The following is a 19,754-nucleotide window of genomic DNA, read 5'->3' as shown; positions in this document are numbered from 1 at the left end:
GTCTTAGTAACAGGTAAATTACAGTTTGCCGATATAAAAAAATATGAACGTACGTGGACTTTACACTTTACATATGCATATAATTAAGAGCGGCATTTAAGAGTGAACATCAATTGTGATTTGAAACGTCTTTGCTTGGCCCTGCTAAGATACTAGATAGTTTTAAACATGAAAAAAATAAAAATTGTTTGTTTGTTTCTGTTTAAGGACAAAGCTGCACAATAGACTATCTTTTAGTATTAGCATTATAAGCCCTCAAGCTAACCGCCGATCCACCTGGGAGGAAGTAAGAAACTCGTAATAATTAGATTGAATTTTTCATCTCTGACACACGAGAAAGTGTTTGACAGTAATCTCGTGTTTTCCTTTTACACATCGCCCATGTACAAAGTATACTGTATGAATGTACAAAAACCAGTAATTAATAATTATTTTCCGTGCATATGTTGCTTATTGGTTAGTTACTTTTTTTTTAGTTCTTTCACGTAACATAAATAGTGTGTTTACAAAATGAAGACTGCTGGACAAAAATACATCAATAAAATTGTTAAGTCTGCCTTTTGTTTCGTACGAAGCCCGCACATAATTCAGAAAGAAATAACAAAAGAAAATCGGATTCTTCGTATCAAAGCACTGATGATTTGAGCTATATACTTACATTAGTTTTGGCACTGTTGTCAACTGACTGTACTTTAGTTTTATACAAACTAAGAAATATCAGCATTCTTGCTGAGTTCTTAATACTTTTACAGTTGTTGTTTTGTGTTCATTTAGACAGTTTAATGATGTTTGGCCAGATGGAGGTTAGAGGTCAAATAACAAACACATAGCTTAAAGTCTGGAATTTTCTTGACACTTAAATGAATTAGACTACAGTAAGTTGTTGTTTTTTTTGTGAATTTCGCGCAAAACTACTCGAGGGCTATCTGCGTTAGCCGTCCCTAATTTACCAAAGACTAGAGAGAAGGCAGCTAGTCATCACCACCCACCCCCAACTCTTGGAATACTCTCTTACCAATCGTCACAATATAACGCCCCCACGACTGAAAGGTGAGCATGTTTGGTGTTTCGGGGATTCGAACCACCGACCCTCGGATTACGAGTCAAGTGCCTTAACCACCTGACCGTGCCGGGTCTCAGTAGGTTATTATTGATTAATGAATATGTTGATAAATTGTCTCAAGGAATGAGTGTTTTGATTAGTTAGTTCAGTGATGTAACTATTGAGCTTGTTTCAACGAAGTCATTGACACAAAATTTAGCAAGTAACTTAGGAAAACGAAATTGTTGTATTAACATTATGAACTAGATCTATCAGTGAGAATTAGTTAAGCTAACTCTTAGTCGAAGAAATAAAATGATTTCTTTATTATCAAGTGCACCGGACTTTGCATTCTTATTTATATTTAACAGTACAAAAGAAGTTCGCCGACAATAACAACTCTTACAACAATTACCTAACAAGTACTGACTGTGTAGCATGCTTCAAAGTACAGAGAATATTAATTAAGAAAAAAAAAACTTTACAAATTTAATTAAAGTGTAAAGTTCGTAAAAAACCAACTAAGAATCGATTATTTTCAGGCATTAAAAAAAAACATGAAACATCCACATTTTGTAGGCGTGAATGCTATAACAGAATCGACGTCACAACACGTTCATCGTACATACTTGTTGATGTGATAACCAATAAAACTTGCAGCTTGTGAGAGCAACAGTTGAAGTCTGTCAATTAGCGGTCGTAACTCCTGTACATTGCATGGTATCTCCTCTGTCATACAGTTAGTGAAAGCATTTCACTTAATGTTAGTAACAGCTTACCAAAGTAGGACCAATGGTATCGTATCTCTATTTAAAAAGTAAACAGACGAGATTTTATATAGAATACATGTGATACCAAATACTTTGTCAACGAGTCATTTGACTGTCCAAATAATGTTGATAGGTGTCGCTAGTTTCACTTTCCAAGCACAACACAAATCAATCCTCTCCCATGCAATTAGACAACTAGGATTTAAAACCAGTATAGAAACAGCAACATAAATTACTGTAGAACAAGATATTTGTCCGACTGTGATAAGAGGATGTTAAGAAATTGAATTATCATCATTGTACGCTTTTAAATTATTTATTTTCTTTTAGCTGCTGTTGTTGTTCTGAATTAAGCACAAAGCTACACAATGGGCTATCTGTGCTCTGCCATCACGAGTATCGAAACCCGGTTTTTAGCGTTGTAAGTCCACAGACATAACGCTCAGCTATTGGGGTGCTTTTTTCTTTTAGTCTAAGTGAAAGCAAATATATGCTTTGAGAGTTAAAAAGCTTTGTGACAAGAGTATTAACTGTATGGTATCAGCAAGCTACATAAAGGTACAGACAGAATGACATCTCATTTCAAATGGCTCTAGTTTATATACTTAAAAATAATGTTTTGTTTTACATTACTTGCCTTTTTCTGTACGTATATGTATTAGCAAGTGTTGCATTTGAATAAAATGCGTACAGTTATTCGTTTATACGAAGAATATTTTTTGACAGCACACATGAAACAGACACGAAATTCCAAGGTAATATCACAATAATATAATACAGAAAACAGATGCATATAATCAGAAATAATGAAAAACAACAAACTAAAAATTAAATTTTAAATACTTTAAAAATACGAAATCTAAAATCAAAATAAATACCATGATAACACTTGAAGAATTCGGCTCTGTAAACTCACATCAGCAGCAACACATGGAACAGACACGAAATTCCAAGGTAATGTCACAATAATATAATACAGAAAACAGATGCACATAATCAGAAATAAAGAAAAACAACAAACTAAAAAATTAAATCAGTTTGATTTACATCATCGTTAAGTAATTCAATGACTTACTGTTTAAAGATAAAAATCATAGTGATTTACAGATAAATAAGTTGTTAGTGTTCAACAATATAAAAACTGCTGCACCCTCTGAATTAATGAAAATAGAATTAACACCATGCTTTGTCGGTGTACTCTCAATTGTAGACGTACACACAGAGCAAAAAACAAAACTGAAACCTAAATAACTGTGATCGAGTCTGTGTTAAGTTTGTTTGCTTGTTTGTTTTTGGAATTTCGCACAAAGCTACTTGAGGGCTATCCGTGCTAGCCGTCCCTAATTTAGCAGTGTAAGACTAGAGGGAAGGCAGATAGTCATCACCACACACCGCCAACTCTTGGGCTACTCTTTTACCAACGAATAGTGGGATTGACCGTCATATTATAACGCCCCCACGGCTGAAAGGACGAGCATGTTTGGCGCGACGTCTGTGTTAAGTACCTAGTTGCTCCCCACAACGTTTATCATATCCTGATAGCTATACTTGTCTATGTGTCTGTTTCTGTATATTTCACATGTAAAACATAAAAATAAGGCGTAATATTATAGAGTTTTTCTGTTTTTTCAGGTAATGACAGAGTGACAACAACACTACCTGTCTCTTTTTGTCCACGGAACTCATGAAGTAATGCATCCGTACTTCACCTAAAAGTATGTGTTTCCAAAGGAAATATTTCCATATTTTTTTTGTACTGGTTAATCCGAGTTAAAATGTTGATCTTTCCCTTATCCTGCCTGTTATGTCGATGTATGCACAGTGTACACAGTTTTAAATACGTTTTATCAAACTTTCAAAGATCTGAGCGATAATTTATGAGACAAGGGCTTAATGTCCAGATCAAACCCCCTATCAAAAAATATCAAGTATAGCTGGCTAATTTACAGCTACTGATCAAAAGGGAAACAGCCAGTCAGGTGTTACTATTAATAGAACAGCAGGATTAAGTGTTACTTTTCCTAATCGCGCCCAAACCTGAAAGTGCTGGGTATATTCATCAGCGTTTGACGGGTTCGAAACTCAGACCCTTCAACCCGGTACACTAACCATCAAATTACGCCTGGCCCTAAAGTAATAAATAGTATAAATAACTGAATTTCCTTTCGGCTCGTTCGCAAAATGTATATTGGTGGGAATGCCATAGATTAAGCCTTACGTCGCTGCGTGATAAAGGGAAAGTGGAATAAAAATTCCATTAAATTTCAAGTTTTTATGGAGTCATGAAACCCTCGGGTTAACTGATAATATCAAAATCTGTGCCTGAGAATTTTATGATCTAATGTGTATGTAGTGTGTAGTGTACTCCTGGGGTAGTGAAAAAAAAACGAGTTTAAGCTGAAACTTAGATACAAGTCGCACGATGATAGTGCCTTCCGTTTGAGCGTTACACGTAATAGGCGGAAGAATTTTGCATAAATTGTTCATTTTAACCCAAAAGCGCTCATAATCGTGCATCACGCCAAAACACGAATCAAAAAATCTTTTATTAAATGGTTTTTAGAGCCAAAGATTCAACTAGAGATTACAGATTTTCGGTGATTCGTGAGGAAGCAGATCACAATCATTCATCGTGGTCACTAAAGGGTGTGGTAATTCAGAATTAGGATATCACATCTGTCATCAACGCAACCAATCAGGTAGAAGACTCGGTAACTACAGAAGTAACCAGCAAGCGGAACGCGTTACAACTGTAGATCACTTCGTGCAAAATATAAGAAAGAAAAGTTTAGTTACAGAAAGTGGTAATTCACGAAGCCTAACGCTCCACCTAAAATTGTACATAGAAAACAAGGTTATTGGCAACCATGATAAGCAAAGCCTTAATCAACCTTAACTCTATGACCCACTCAGTTTTATCAAGTCGTTCTTCTTTCGGCTTTAAGATTAAGGCAAGAGTCACGACACAAGAAGAAAAAAAGAATGAATTACCATGACCTGAATACGGGTTAACCTCAATACTGAGTGAATTTAAATCATCTCCAGTGCGCACAATTACAACAAAACCTTAATGGAAAATGCGTGAAATAAGGAATACAGGTGATTAGCACATAACGGTGACATACAAAATAAAACTGAATTTTCTTTATGTACGCAAACAAAAAGTGCACTTAGAGCGAAGTACCCAGATTACTTCCCAAAAAGAAATGATTATTTAAAACTCTGGATACAACTGTGGTAATTAACTACGTTACGAATATTTGTATACACGTTTGACTTGTTTTAATATATATTACTTCAAAACAATTAGACTTTGAGCTGTTTATCATAAAAACTTGTCGTCTTCAAGTCACAGACACCTCCTATAAAGAATCCGGCCAATCCATTCATAATCACCTGACAGAGCTGGTCAGAAATACCTAGAGTTCAGGTAAGCTGTCACTTTAGAGCCGTTGATCATGGGGTATAGAAGCAGTCATCAATACAATTCGCATCTACGGCTATTTTAACACGAACTGGTTGTCATTTTATAACATGCCGATAGCTTAAAGGATGGATCGCGTGCAATGCCAGAATACAGGATCGAACATTCTACCTTCCGATTCAAAGTCCGGAATGTTGACCACTAGAATACATAAGAACTTTCTAACTGGAATACTCTCTGTGCATTATTACTATATATATATATTAGAAAATTATACCCATCCCAGAGATGAGGAAGCTAGGCCTAAATAGTTATTTGAAACTGTTATTACAACAGAATGGAATTACAATTCTCAAACTTAAATGCCGCTAATAGATATAAGGAATGTCGTCTATGAAACTATACCTCATACAATGCTGCAGCTGCTGCAGTTATGTCAAAGTCATTATAAGAGTAGATAGACAGATGCATTGTTTCATCCACTGTCATAACATACTTTTGGTATAAGCAAGTTTTTGGACAATATATCCATGTGTTTATATAGCTCGTGTACTGCAAAAAACATAAACACTGCTAAATTCATATCAATTATGGGATCTTACACATCGAACTAAATCCAGGTGAATTAAGGGATTTAGGTGATTAAAATTCTTCCATTAAATATTAGCACGTATTTCAGTGCTTTTTAACCAGATTTGCCAAATGACCCCACGTCTGGGCTTTAGTTGTCACGACCCACATTTATCTTTGCAAGGATGAAAACAGTTTTGGTGTTACTTGATGCAGTTTGTCATAGCTCACAACAAACATGATGTATGCACCTCTCAGACACCTCGAGGACTAAAGAAAAATGTTAACTCAGCGCAGACAGTACATGGTCCCCTTAGAGGTCACGTCCTATCGTTTAGTAATCACTAATGTATTTGAATTCTTATAGTAATAAACTGCTTGATGCTATAAGTTCAGGTGAAGTTTAGTGTAAATCAAGCTACAAAAACTAAAATACAGAGCTGAATGAAGCTTATCCATTCACAGTTAAGCGAGACATTACAAGTTCATGTAGTTCCAGATGATAGCAGTGCGTATGGGTACAGTGTGCGTGTTCAAGGCCAACCAACAACTTTAGAAAACTAAAGAATTTCAAGTAATTTAATTTAATGCTTACAATGTTTATAATAGATTGATTATTTATGTACGTTTTTCTATGCGTCAGAAGACAAATACAAATTTCTGGAAGAACCACTAATGATAAAAACCTGAGTCATTAGTACATAGTCACATGACTATGAATTCCTTGGATACCAGTGTAATGTTTGTGTAAAACCGGTAATACAGTGATAAGCCATATTGAATTGTTTGGTAGTTTTATCACGATTTTTGCTTAGAATGAAAAAAATGAAAAGAGAAACCGAGGAAAAGATTTACTCAGCGACTGATTCTCCTAAGGTCTACAGAGAATGTGTTAAAATTTTGATGGTTCGAAAAGACATCAGACTCATTAGACAATTTATAGAAGATCCTCTTCAAGTTTCTGCATACCACACATCGTAAGGTTCTGATAGTTCAGAACGAGAACAGGCTCACTAGGCAATTCATAGAAGAATTTTCTGAGGTTCATGTATATCACAGTTGATAAGATTCTGATCTACAGAAAGACGACCGACATCACTACACAAGTCAACAAAAGTTTATTGGAATCTGTAAACCACGTTTAGCAGCATTATTATTGTTCGTATGACTGATTAATCACTTATCACCTGCATTTTTCCCAGTATTAAGTCAAAGAAACTGTTTTCCTACAAATATAAAAGTGTCACTGTTACTATTATTATTATTGCTATTTCGTTTTAATTTAAATTAATATGATATTTGAGTTACCTACTATGATATTTAAAACATATTGTTGTTTAAATATTTTTCTTTCACGTCTGAAACTGCTATTTGTTGGTTTTCTTTTTCAATGCTTCAAAATGTCCTGTTTTTTTTTTCTTCTTCTTGGGGGGTATTCTTGTTTAAAATAGAATATTTTTTTTATTCCACCAAACGTGATTTTGGGAATAGAATAATTTCCACCATGATCAGAAAGGAAGTACATAACCCAAGTTAACCAACCCACTTGTTCCTGTCACGCGTAAATAGTTGACATCATGTATTGAATGGAAACAGACACCTCGAATCAAACAACTCACGTGCCTCTGTTACGTGCGAATAGTCGACACGATATACACAATACATACAGATAACTCAAATGAACCGATCCATGTGCTGTTAGGTGTTCACTGCTCAAGCATGTGTTATAGCGTATTACGAACTGAACAATATTCAAACAGATCGGATACACCAATCACTTCTATTTCTCAAGTAAAATTACCAATCTCAGTCTTTCTTAGATATTTACAAGTCTACAAACAAGAACAAATGGAAATGATAAAAAAACATAGTGATTGGATAACAGCGGGGAAAATCTATTTCTGACGCTACTGTTGACCTTGGGATGCTTTCTACTGCTATTGTAGGAATGCATTGCTAGCGTTACTGGAGAAGGCCATATTGTTAATATACTGTTGACAATATTAGAATATCTCATACTGTTAACATACGAAAATATTGTTGGCAATGTTAGAATACACATTTATTTTCTCAAATATATTGTTGAAAATGTTAGAGGACGCTCTGCTCTTAGCATTCGAATATATTGTTGACAATGTTGGAGGACGCCCTGCTGTTAATATACGAATATCTGTTTATCAACGTACACACAAATTCTTAATAATGTTGGAAGAAGCTCTGCCACAATTGTATATGTGGGTTGTTGCCATAAAAATGTGAATATATTTACGTAAAAGTAGTTTTCTGTTGAAACTACGTATTTCTAAAGTATCCTGTGAATCATATCGAACAAGGTAAACGCACACTATGTTGAGATGTTGAGACGCAAAAACTCAGCATCAATGCCAGCTTTCTTATGTCCAGTATTGGGTTTTAGGTTTGTATTAATATTTAGTGTATATTCTGCAAAGTCTTGTATTTCACTAAAAACTACTATCTCAGTGTAAATCATAAAAATAAGCAAATTTTGAATCTGGCTGGCATTGTTATGTTACCGTTCTCAGGCTGTTTAGCCGAAATAAGCAACACGTGAAGTTCATAAGAATGTGCTATGTATTCTATTGACACACTACCCGTAGGGCACACAGAACTGAGCCACCAAAACTATTACAATCAGCCTACCTTTGAACCTTGCAAAGCTTCCGACATTCCTGGCAATGGTTTTTCTTCAATGGTATTATACTAAAAGAATTCTATTAAATCCTGCACGACACAGCATGACTGTCCGTGTAAAAACCGAGAAAAAACGCGACTGCATAAGTAAGCTTTCAGACCTGTGAAGCCCCTCGTTATGCGTGGGTGGTTACAGAGGGATCCTTTATACATTTACAACGCTTTAAGTTTTTGTTAGGGTAAATTGAATGATGGAAGGAGCAAAAGACCTTGAGCAGTGAACATAGGAAGTTATCACTTTATACTAATGTAAAAATTATAAAGAAATAAACAGTAACAAATTTCCGCCTTCAAACACCGAATTTTCCACTCGCGTGACGCCATATGGCGAAAGCAAGCAGTTGATAGCGATCTGATCCAATTATAATAATCACGAACGGTAAACCATTTGTTCTGCTTTAAAGAAAATCTGTCCAGCTACACCTCGTTTCGTGTCTAATGTACAATTTTTATCCATCCCCTTCTGAACTAACCTATCTCAAGTTTCATTATGACAAACCGTTTCGTTGTGGCGTGATTGCCTGAATCAGTTGAATGCTTACCAATAATCGAATAAGAAGAAAAAACTAGCTTTTCAACTGTAATCAAAGGATTACTCATTCTGACTGAAAAAAGTTGATTATGGTAATTTCCTGTCTGATAAAAGACAAAAGAGGCTATTCACTTAAAAACTCGTATATTACGAAACGATACTTCGCACAGCATGTTAAAAAACAAAAGAGTAGTCACGTAAAAACTCGTACATGACGAAACGATGTTTCAAACAACATGCATTTCTCACGTTAGAAAACAAAAATGGATAGCCATTTGAAAACCTGTATCTTATGGCACAGTACTTTGCAGTGGGTGGTCATTTGGAAGCCTATATGTTATGAAACAATGATTCATACAGTACAAATCATTTACGTTAATAAATAAATGCACGTGGCCATTTGCAAACCTATATCTTACGGAACAATGATTTACTTAGCATACACCTTTTACGTGAAAAAAACACAAGCAAAAGTTCGTAGCCATTTATAAATATTATCTTACAAAGCTAATATTCACAGTATACATTAATAAAGAAATATCAGAGGCATCCTGGAAATCTTTAAAACAATGCCTCACATGGTATACATCACACTCAGCGGTCAGAGCTTTCCACGATATATATAAATAAAACCAAAACTCTTATGTTTCGATACATACACGTATATTCATATACAAGTCATGATACACGCGCACACATATCAATAAAGAAGATACTGTGATACGTACAAAGTAAATAGACTGTGATACACGATAAAGTAAGCAAAAACAGACTACGATGCGTGTAAGATAAGCCAGAAAAGAAAACGATACCTATAATATACGCCAGAACAGACCACTCAAACAATACACATAAAACAAGCTAGAATAGACTACAATATGCATATATAGAAATTTAGAGCAGACCATGATACGTATGAAATAAGCCAGAAGAGAACACGATACATATAAAATAAACCACAATGGACCACAGTAGATATAACGTAGACCAGAACAGATCACATGTACACAACGTATGCCAGAACAGACCACGAAAGTGTTTAGAAAATCGTGCATACGATTTCGTGAAACTCAGTTTGTAAACCTATGTTTAACATTGTGAAAAACAAAGTACAAGGTAGAGTGATGTGTTCACAATCCTTGATATCTCTGTCTATAATAAACATTGTGGAATATCACATTCAGTCAGTTTTCACAGTCAAGAAAATGTGTAAGTTGCCTTCAGCATGATGAAACTGATCTATACGTCAAATTTCACATCATTGTGTCCATTGGTTTATTGAACGCAGTCGTCCGAAGTCACTTTTCAAACAAATTGCATATAAAGCAAGCAAAGCAGTCCGTGATATAAACTAAGTACTGTTCATTGTGTCCTTTCTTGTTTTGTGAAGTGTCTGTGAATCATATAAATACAGTACAGTAATGAGAGAGATCTTTGTAAAACAATTCGATAACGTTTTGTTAAAATGACATTTGTTTGCGTAATAATACAATCTAAAGATTCATAAACTATTATCTTTATGTTGTGAAATTGCAACCTGAGAAGAATATAAGGCATCGTTTAAAAGAGAAGCTACGTAATAAATAAAATATTTCAACTGTTAATAATTATCTTTCGTCAACAATAGTAGAGAAAAATACTTCTTTAATTTCCTTTATGGAAGCACTTAATAATACTTGGTTAATTAGTAAAAATAAATAAGCATGCCATAGATGTTAAAAAAACCGGAACTTGAGTTAACGAAAATAACAACAATTAATATGAGCCATGTAGAAACCGAAAGCTAGTTCCAGATTATGTTTTAATTAAAACAGCCACTTAATGACCTAATGATAGTTTTTACTTCACTATAAGTATTATATAATCACCTTGTGGTTAGGGAACTCGATTCTACCGGACGTGGATTCGAATTCCCTTCAACGAACATGTTCGCCCTTGCTGAACGTGGGTGTATTATAATGTGACGGTTAATTCCACCATTCAAGAGTTGGTGGTGAGTGGTTTTGAATAGTTTCATTCCTTCTAGTCTTTAATAGTTAAGTTAGAGACAAGTAGCGCAGACAGCCCTCGAATAGCCTTGCGCGAAATTCAAACAAAACTAACATGGTAGTATATTTCACTGAAGGTACACAACACATTTAAGTACATTCAGTCTAACTATTATCAGAGAAGCAATACCATATCTATCAGTAACAGCCTCGTCTGCATTACGTTATGAATTTATTATTGAAGCATCTAGTTATGCTTGCAATTCTTTAGTTCTGGGATTCTGATGGACAAAGAAGTGTGAGAGAAACGATTAGAAGATAACAGTCCGTCTCGAGACTTCAATCTAGTGGAAGAAGGATAAGAGAAATGGGTTAACGAAAATTATAAAGAACTATCTGTATTTTGTACAATTATTGACTGTACCCAGCTGCTTCCCGCAACTATTATCTCTCCCATACAAAGCCAACTACTGTCATGTAATTATCGTTGTATTGGGAGATCATAAAATTACTCATCCTGGGGCAAGAACGTACAGTCTTAGTTTTATGTTACAGGGCAGGTTAAGGTCATTCAATAGAGATGTAACCACCACTTATTTCTCCCACACCCGCCGGCTGGAGGGCGTGCAAATGAAGCGACTTTTGTTTCGAAGGTGCGATCACCCTGATTACGCAATGACAGTGGCTACGTCGCTGTCAGTGATTCACGAAACGTACTAGAACAAGTAAGAGCACTGAACGTTGTAAGACAAAACTTTGTTCTTGGGACAGTCGTAGCTACTCGGCTTTGTCCGCCTCTGTGGCGTCCAATTTAACACACTACAACTTTCAAATAGCTTTCTCAACATTTCTTTCCTCTTTAATGGACACGCAAACTAATCACGAAATGATAGGGTCACAACCGCCTCTACTAGAACGGTTTTATCACGATATATCCATAATCCTCCATTTAATTATACTGGAAACGGTAACGAAAAGTGACAAGAACCGAGACTTACTGGCTACTCTCTCGTGACCAGCGCTTATAAAAATTTCCAATTTCCAAAGAGAACTCATTGTATATGATACAAAATCGGGGACAATTTCATCTCCACCGTCACGTTTGGAATGACACGAATGCATCAACAGAAATGCTTATTCTGTGTTAACTCTCATAATAATGAAAAAGCAACAGTGTTAAACAGCGTTGAATTACAGAACTGTGTAACATTTAACACATCTATTTTGTGCTAATGTTGAGGTATAAAACTATCTGATATATCATGATCAGTGTTAACGTATAATTGCACGGTTATTTTATAGTTTAAGTTACAAATACATGGCCATTTTGTATTGTAAGCAATAAGTGTGTGGCTATTTCATATTGTAAGTTACAATAAATCAAACTATTTATCTATCTTATATGCTCAATTATAAATTTTTGTTAGTTTGTTTGTTTTTTTTAATTTCGCACAAAGTTACGCGAGGGCTATCTGTGCTAGTCGTCCCTAATTTAGCAGTGTAAGACTAGAGGGAAGGCAGCTAGTCATCACCACCCACCGCCAACTCTTGGGCTACTCTTTTACCAACGAATAGTGGAATTGACCGTCACATTATAACGCCCCACGGCTGAAAGGGCAAGCATGCTTGGCGCGACGGGGATGCGAGCCCGCGACCCTCAGATTACGAGTCGTACGAATTAACACGCTTGGCCATGCCGGGCCCAATTTTGTTAGTTATGAATATAGAGTTATTCCATGGTCTACATTAAAGCATAAATGCAATGCTATTTACGTCTTATGTTAACTTATATATATATATATACACACACACATTTATTTTATGATATTTATACACACACGTCCGGTCAATGTTATTTTAATTCCTTGAGTACTAAGGTGTGTACGTTAACTATCTTTATTATTTCATATTCTAACTAATGTGACCACATGTTCAACCAGTGACGTGAAATAATTAACTGAAAAATAACGTTTTAGTTATTTTTATTTCCCACTTCATGGTGGATATCGATAAGCGATATTTGTCTGTACATTTATTCGTGAAAAAGATTTCCCAACCTGGCGACTTCTCATCGCCATGTTTCAAAGATTCTTTGTGCAAATTCTAAAGGGATTCTAAAGTCCTCTATTTTAACCGTTTCTTCCCAGTCACGAGGTTGAAAGCTTCTCAAATTTACCTGCATGTTATTAGTCATTCCTTCAGTGCTGGAGAATTATGCAAATGTGAAACCACTTAAATGAATGTCTCGCTTGGTGTAAGTACTTTTACTATTACTTCTTAAAACAAAAGAGAGATAAATCATATTGCCAATATACGACTGCTTAGTAATTCAGGAGGAAAATTATTAATGTAAGGACATTCCATATCCTGTGACAAACGTTATAAACAAACAGGTATTTTATATTGTATGTTATTTGTGTACTAAGTATAATTCAACTTGACAGAAGCCAGATTATTAACTCTACAGATATACAACCTATGATTATACATTTCTTATAAATCAGGTTTGAAAAACCATTTACGTTCGAGCTTTTCAAGTTAGGCACGCTCAACTGCTCTGTTTTAGATCACGTATTTTGTTTCATCTTGATTTATGTGCTTTTGTTAAGTGTAGATGTGTGAGCCAACACTATCTTCTCACTAGGTGGTTAACATTTTGCAAAACCTATGTTCTTACTGTGTACCTGAATTTTTGCCAGACGTGGGTGGCTTCCTTCTGTGTGACTGGCTCTTGTCAAGCCTGACTTCTCACTAATCACTCGATTCTTTATAATGTCTGTCTTCTTAATTTTTGCTTGGTTCTTTACCAACACTGTCTTCTCACCGAGTTTAAGGCTTTATGAGGCCTTTCTTATTAATGTGTGCCTAATTCTTTGCCAATCCTGTCTTCTCACTATGTGTCCGATTCTTTGTGAACCTTTCTTCTCACCGAGTTCAACTCTACGAGGCTTGTATCCTTACTGTTTGCTTGACTTTTACGTCAGGTATCCTATGTACTGTGCCCAACGATTTGCCACACCTGACTTCTTATTGTGTAACTGAAACCTCGACAAACTTGCGTTCTTACTAAATAATTATATATATACTAACAGAATCCATAAAATTCTTGCCGTCAAATAAGTATATGTATTGCAACAGTACTTATTCAACTACAATATTTCTAGAACAATACAAACTAATCATAGATATCGAACTGTGTACGTCGGCTTCTATATAGGCTGTACATTATAAAAACTTAACTAATATTAAGCCTACATTTAATAAAGAAGTAGATTAACGTTATGTGTAGTTTCGCTGTTTTAATTTGGTTAGGAACTAAACTTTACTACACTTAATACTATAGATAAATAAACTTATTCCATGACCTAATGTGAGACCTTCTTGAAACCCTTAAGCTTTTAACGTTGTGATACAAAATGAGTAGTAAAGCGTATTTACATCTGTCTTTTGTTGTTATTCCTCCATTCACAGATTGACTTGTTCGCTAAGATGTGCAGCTCTTTGCCGTAGGCACACTGGTTGTTGTCAAGTGTTTAATGCGCCTGCGCAGTTTTTCTCTGTGCATACTTATAACTCATACAGTCTAGCAGAATTACAGTATGATGATCCTGACTTTGTCAGGTATGTTTGTTTTACTGTGTATCATGACTCTTACAGTTTGTCATGCTTGTCTTCTCACTGTGTGCCTGACTCTTAGTAAAACTATCTCTATACTGTGTAAGTAATACTTTGACAGGACCATCTTGTTACAATAAAATCGAAAATCCATTTTCTTGGTAAACATGACATTGTGGCAGATTGTTTTTTCTCACTTTGTTTCTCAATGGGAACAACTCGTCCAAGAGACATTTCATTGTATTTTGTCACAACGTAGCGATACCACCATTTATTTTAATTATCATCTGCACGCTAAAACCATCTGCAAGCAATGTGTTTCCAAACGGAAATGACGTCATATCTTGATTATGTGCTAGGCGTGAGAAAAAGCTTCAAATTTGCTTATAATGAGAAATCGAATAACTTTGTCAAGAGGTTTTTTGTATAGTTGTGAGAGGTACATAGAAGGTAATAGAAGAGATTTAAAGAGAAACGTATAATACACTATGTTTTGTTTTTAACCATATCACGATACTCTGGTGACACCCTCGCCTTATTCAAGTGGTTTTGTTTGTTCACTTTCTACAAGTACTTCCCAATCTAACTACACTCGTTTGCAGAATTCCGACAGGAAATGAGCTCGAAGACCGATAATAAGCCTAAAATTTATTGCTAAGCCTGAGCTTATTGAGCTTTGACTAAGATTGTTCAATACTAACCACTAAAAGCGTGACCCTATACCTTTTAGTAGCGAGGAAAATGCTTCACACTTGTGGGTCATTTTCGGTGAGTCGCTGGTGGTTAATCTAAACGCTGCGTTTACAAGTTTTATAGATTCGCATCGGTTATGTATGACGTAATAAAAATATCCACATCATGAGATAAACGATGAATTATGTCAGATTTAACAGAGTAAATAAGTTTGATATTTGACTCCTAATAACATACACCTTGAACATAAAACTATCTTTATATGCTTAAAAAATAACAAGACAAACTTCATATTTTGCCCAAAACACATAGCCTCTAAACAGTAATTCTCGACCTAGATGCGAGCAGTTACAAACCGCAGCAGGCCAGGACAACTGTAACTGCTCTAAACTAGTAAGTCTTCAAATACATATGTCGATCAGTGATCACTTGTAGAGAAAAATATATATGTAAAATGGCCGTTTTTACAAATACATATGTTGGTTTGTACTGTTATATCAAAGAACTAAGTAAGTCTTGAGGTGAAAAAAATTGAGAGATTCTGCCTTAAAACACGACATAAAAATACTTTACAAGATTGAAGACGATTCTTGAAGTATTTATCTGCAAGGTCCTAATAATTCTTTAAATTTACATTCTTATTTACTCTTAAGAATTCTAATACAATACTGTAACAAAATAATAACTATTTCTGTAAATTAATAATATTACTCTTTTATAACACGTTCCTTGTTGTCCATAACTCGAAAAATTAGCATAACGGCGATTAACCTTTACTTTTGGAAACCATGCCAGCAAATATACAAACAAATAAGCTGTTAAAAATACAGAAATATCATCGTCACACACAAACTCATTTGGAGGAGATTGTGGTTAGCTATTTAGAGAAAAGTTTAAACATGGAATCTTTCTACCAATAGAGAATAAAATTATATAAAGCCAACAAACTATTGAAAAAAGGTAAAACTTAAGACAGCAGTTTTGAAGTTGCCGGAATACCAAGTAAATCAAGTCAGAAGAAACACTTTCATGTAACAGATAAATTAACCAGAGCAAACACTTTCATGTAACAGATAAATTAACCAGAACAAACACTTTCATGTAACAGATAAATTAACCAGAACAAACACTTTCATGTAACAGATAAATTAACCACAGCAAACACTTTCATGTAACAGATAAATTAACCAGAACAAACACTTTCATGTAACAGATAAATTAACCAGAGCAAACACTTTCATGTAACAGATAAATTAACAAGAACAAACAGTTTCATGTAACAGATAAATTAACCAGAACAAACACTTTCATGTAACAGATAAATTAACCAGAGCAAACACTTTCATGTAACAGATAAATTAACCAGAACAAACACTTTCATGTAACAGATAAATTAACCAGAACAAACACTTTCATGTAACAGATAAATTAACCAGAACAAACACTTTCATGTAACAGATAAATTAACCAGAGCAAACACTTTCATGTAACAGATAAATTAACAAGAACAAACAGTTTCATGTAACAGGTAAATTAACCAGAACAAACACTTTCATGTAACAGATAAATTAACCAGAGCAAACACTTTCATGTAACAGATAAATTAACCAGAAGAAACACTTTCATGTAACAGATAAATTAACCAGAACAAACACTTTCATGTAACAGATAAATTAACCAGAGCAAACACTTTCATGTAACAGATAAATTAACCAGAACAAACACTTTCATGTAACAGATAAATTAACCAGAACAAACACTTTCATGTAACAGATAAATTAACCAGAACAAACACTTTCATGTAACAGATAAATTAACCAGAGCAAACACTTTCATGTAACAGATAAATTAACAAGAACAAACAGTTTCATGTAACAGGTAAATTAACCAGAACAAACACTTTCATGTAACAGATAAATTAACCAGAGCAAACACTTTCATGTAACAGATAAATTAACCAGAAGAAACACTTTCATGTAACAGATAAATTAACCGGTTACTATTTATCACTAGTAAGAAAAAAACTTTCTTTCATTTGGCGGATTTCTTACAGATTAAATCAAATAATAATAAAGTTTTCCCTTGGTCACTATTAATATCAAATCGAAACTAAGTTATAGGTGATCGGGTAATTTCATCTGATTATCGTATAAACAAAATAAAAATAAACTTTTTCTTGTAGCGGGTGTATACAGTATCGAGCTGTCGAATCAGAATGAACTCTTTTGTGCAGCATACAGATAAATTGTTCAAACTATTACTTAAGCCAAATCAGAAGAAATCCTTTCTAGTTAGTGGTGTATTCTTACAGAGGATATCTCGTTGGAGAGATAAAATATTTAAGAGTTACACGGTCACGTGAGTAACGGTGAACATGTGTAAATAAAAAGGATCAACCCGGATTTAGAACATATTTATGCGTTAATGTTCTGGAAGATTAACTCAAAGCGAAAAATCTCAAAGCAGTCATTTTTAATCAGTGGCTGAGAAGAGATAACCGGTTGCATTTAGTCTCAAAAACGCAAAATCTAACAGAAAAATTACTAAATAGTATTTTTATTGTGCGATCGCCTGAAAATCCAGTAACATAAATGTTATTTTAATTATGTACTATAAAACAACTTAGATAAAAAAACTAAAGATTTCAACTCATCCATTTACTTCCTTTCTATACCCCAAAGAAAAAAAGTTGGATATAAAGTCATATTATTTAAATTTCGAGGTGTACCAAGACTAGCTGCTTATAGAAATAACATAAAAAAAATGGTTTTATTAGAATAGTAGAAGACAATGATGGGTGTAGGCCTAATCAATGAGATGGAGGTTGCAGTTAGATCTATAAAATATAGACATGCATTTTGAACTTTAAACTAAAAAAAAACGTAATTTACTGTGCTAAAATAAACGAGGCGAGATTCGTCATTATAGAGATTGTCGCCAGATTGGAGTTTCGCTGAAGAATAACAATACTTGGCATTGTCCAACATGAAACTCTGCTGACAAAACCTGGAAATAACCCATGTCTACGCCAAAACACACACTGTTAGAGACATGTGTAAGGCAGTGAGAGGTGAGGTGGAGATCCATACGTTCCTGGTGTCACGCCAAATTTCCCGCCCGTGAATCCCATTGTTGACGTGTAATGAGCCCGACAGCTGAGTCAGGGCGGCGCACAAGACGTCAATCGACCTACTCAACAACGTTTCGGGGTAACTATGTGACTGCTGACCTGTGGAGGAAGGAAAACCAGAGCAATGACACACGAGAGGACAGCAAAGCGGGCAATTTACGTTTTCTTTTTTCTTTTTTTCGATTCTATACTCTGAAATCCTTACAACGAATTGTACATCATTCATATAGGCATTGTTATATAATAATAAGTGGTTTAAACCCAAGAATGTCCTATTACAGAGGCTATAATCATGTGTTGATATCTGTTATAGAAGCTATAACCATGTATTTATATCTGTTATAGAGGCTATAACCATGTATTGATATTTGTTATAAAGACTATAACCATGTATCGATATTTGTTATAGAGAGTATAAACATGTATTAATATTCGTTATAGAGGCTCTAACAGAGTATTTATATCTGTTATAGATGTTGTAACCATGTCTTGATATCAGTTATAGAGGTTGTAACCATGTCCTGATATCTGTTATAGAGGTTGTAACCATGTCTTGGTATTTGTTATAGAGGCTATTACCATGTTGAGACAGTATACATCCTTTCTGAGAAGTTAATACACTGAATAAATTCGTACATAAACAATAAACTTACAAACTATAATTTATAAGAATAATAACGTGTTATGATTTTGGAGGAACATACCACATGTTTTGATAAAACACTGATCATTCTTCTTAACATAACATGCTTCCATACACAACTACATTCATATATTTCCTACTAATACAAGAGTACCACCTATAAGTTTATCTCATCAGCGAAAAACATGTTATTAAATTACGTATTGATATCTGTGTACAAACATGTGTTAAAAACTAATAAATAATAAATGTTTGTGATTTGTAGTGGTCCATTATTAAATTTTTATTATCCCAAGATATGGAAAAGTGATGCAAACACTCTGACAATGTTTTAATACTCTTGAAGGTTCATCTGGCTGTTCATTTACCTGAACAGAAACATCATTTTCTAAAACCCGACACAGGAAAAATTAATTTGTTGTACACATAGTTGAGCAGGCTAATCACACTCAAGTGAAGGACTGAAATATAAAAAGCTATGTACGGGGAAAACGTGATAATATATTTCATACTGTCATGACAAATTCGTGATGCACAGACAGGATAACGAAACTGTACAGTACCGAAATTGAAGAACCAAATATTTATACCAACTAGCAACAATCACTTTCTTACAAGCATCACTAAAACAAAGC

General features: G+C 34.6%; 1 protein-coding gene across 1 annotated transcript in view; it reads right to left on the bottom strand.

Annotated features, from left to right (window-relative positions):
• Positions 1–8,599, bottom strand: part of LOC143240755 (homeobox protein cut-like) — a 181,597-nt gene extending 172,998 nt beyond the window's left edge. Inside the window, exon 1 of the mRNA XM_076483718.1 lies at positions 8,468–8,599. The gene's annotated coding sequence lies outside the window, so the exon portion shown is untranslated. The remainder of the gene's footprint in view (positions 1–8,467) is intronic.
• Positions 8,600–19,754: the final 11,155 nt, after the last annotated feature.

Source organism: Tachypleus tridentatus, chromosome 13 (assembly GCF_004210375.1).
Source record: "Tachypleus tridentatus isolate NWPU-2018 chromosome 13, ASM421037v1, whole genome shotgun sequence".
Classification (NCBI taxonomy): Eukaryota; Metazoa; Arthropoda; class Merostomata; order Xiphosura; family Limulidae; genus Tachypleus; species Tachypleus tridentatus.
This window is presented reverse-complemented; position numbering and strand designations above follow the sequence as displayed.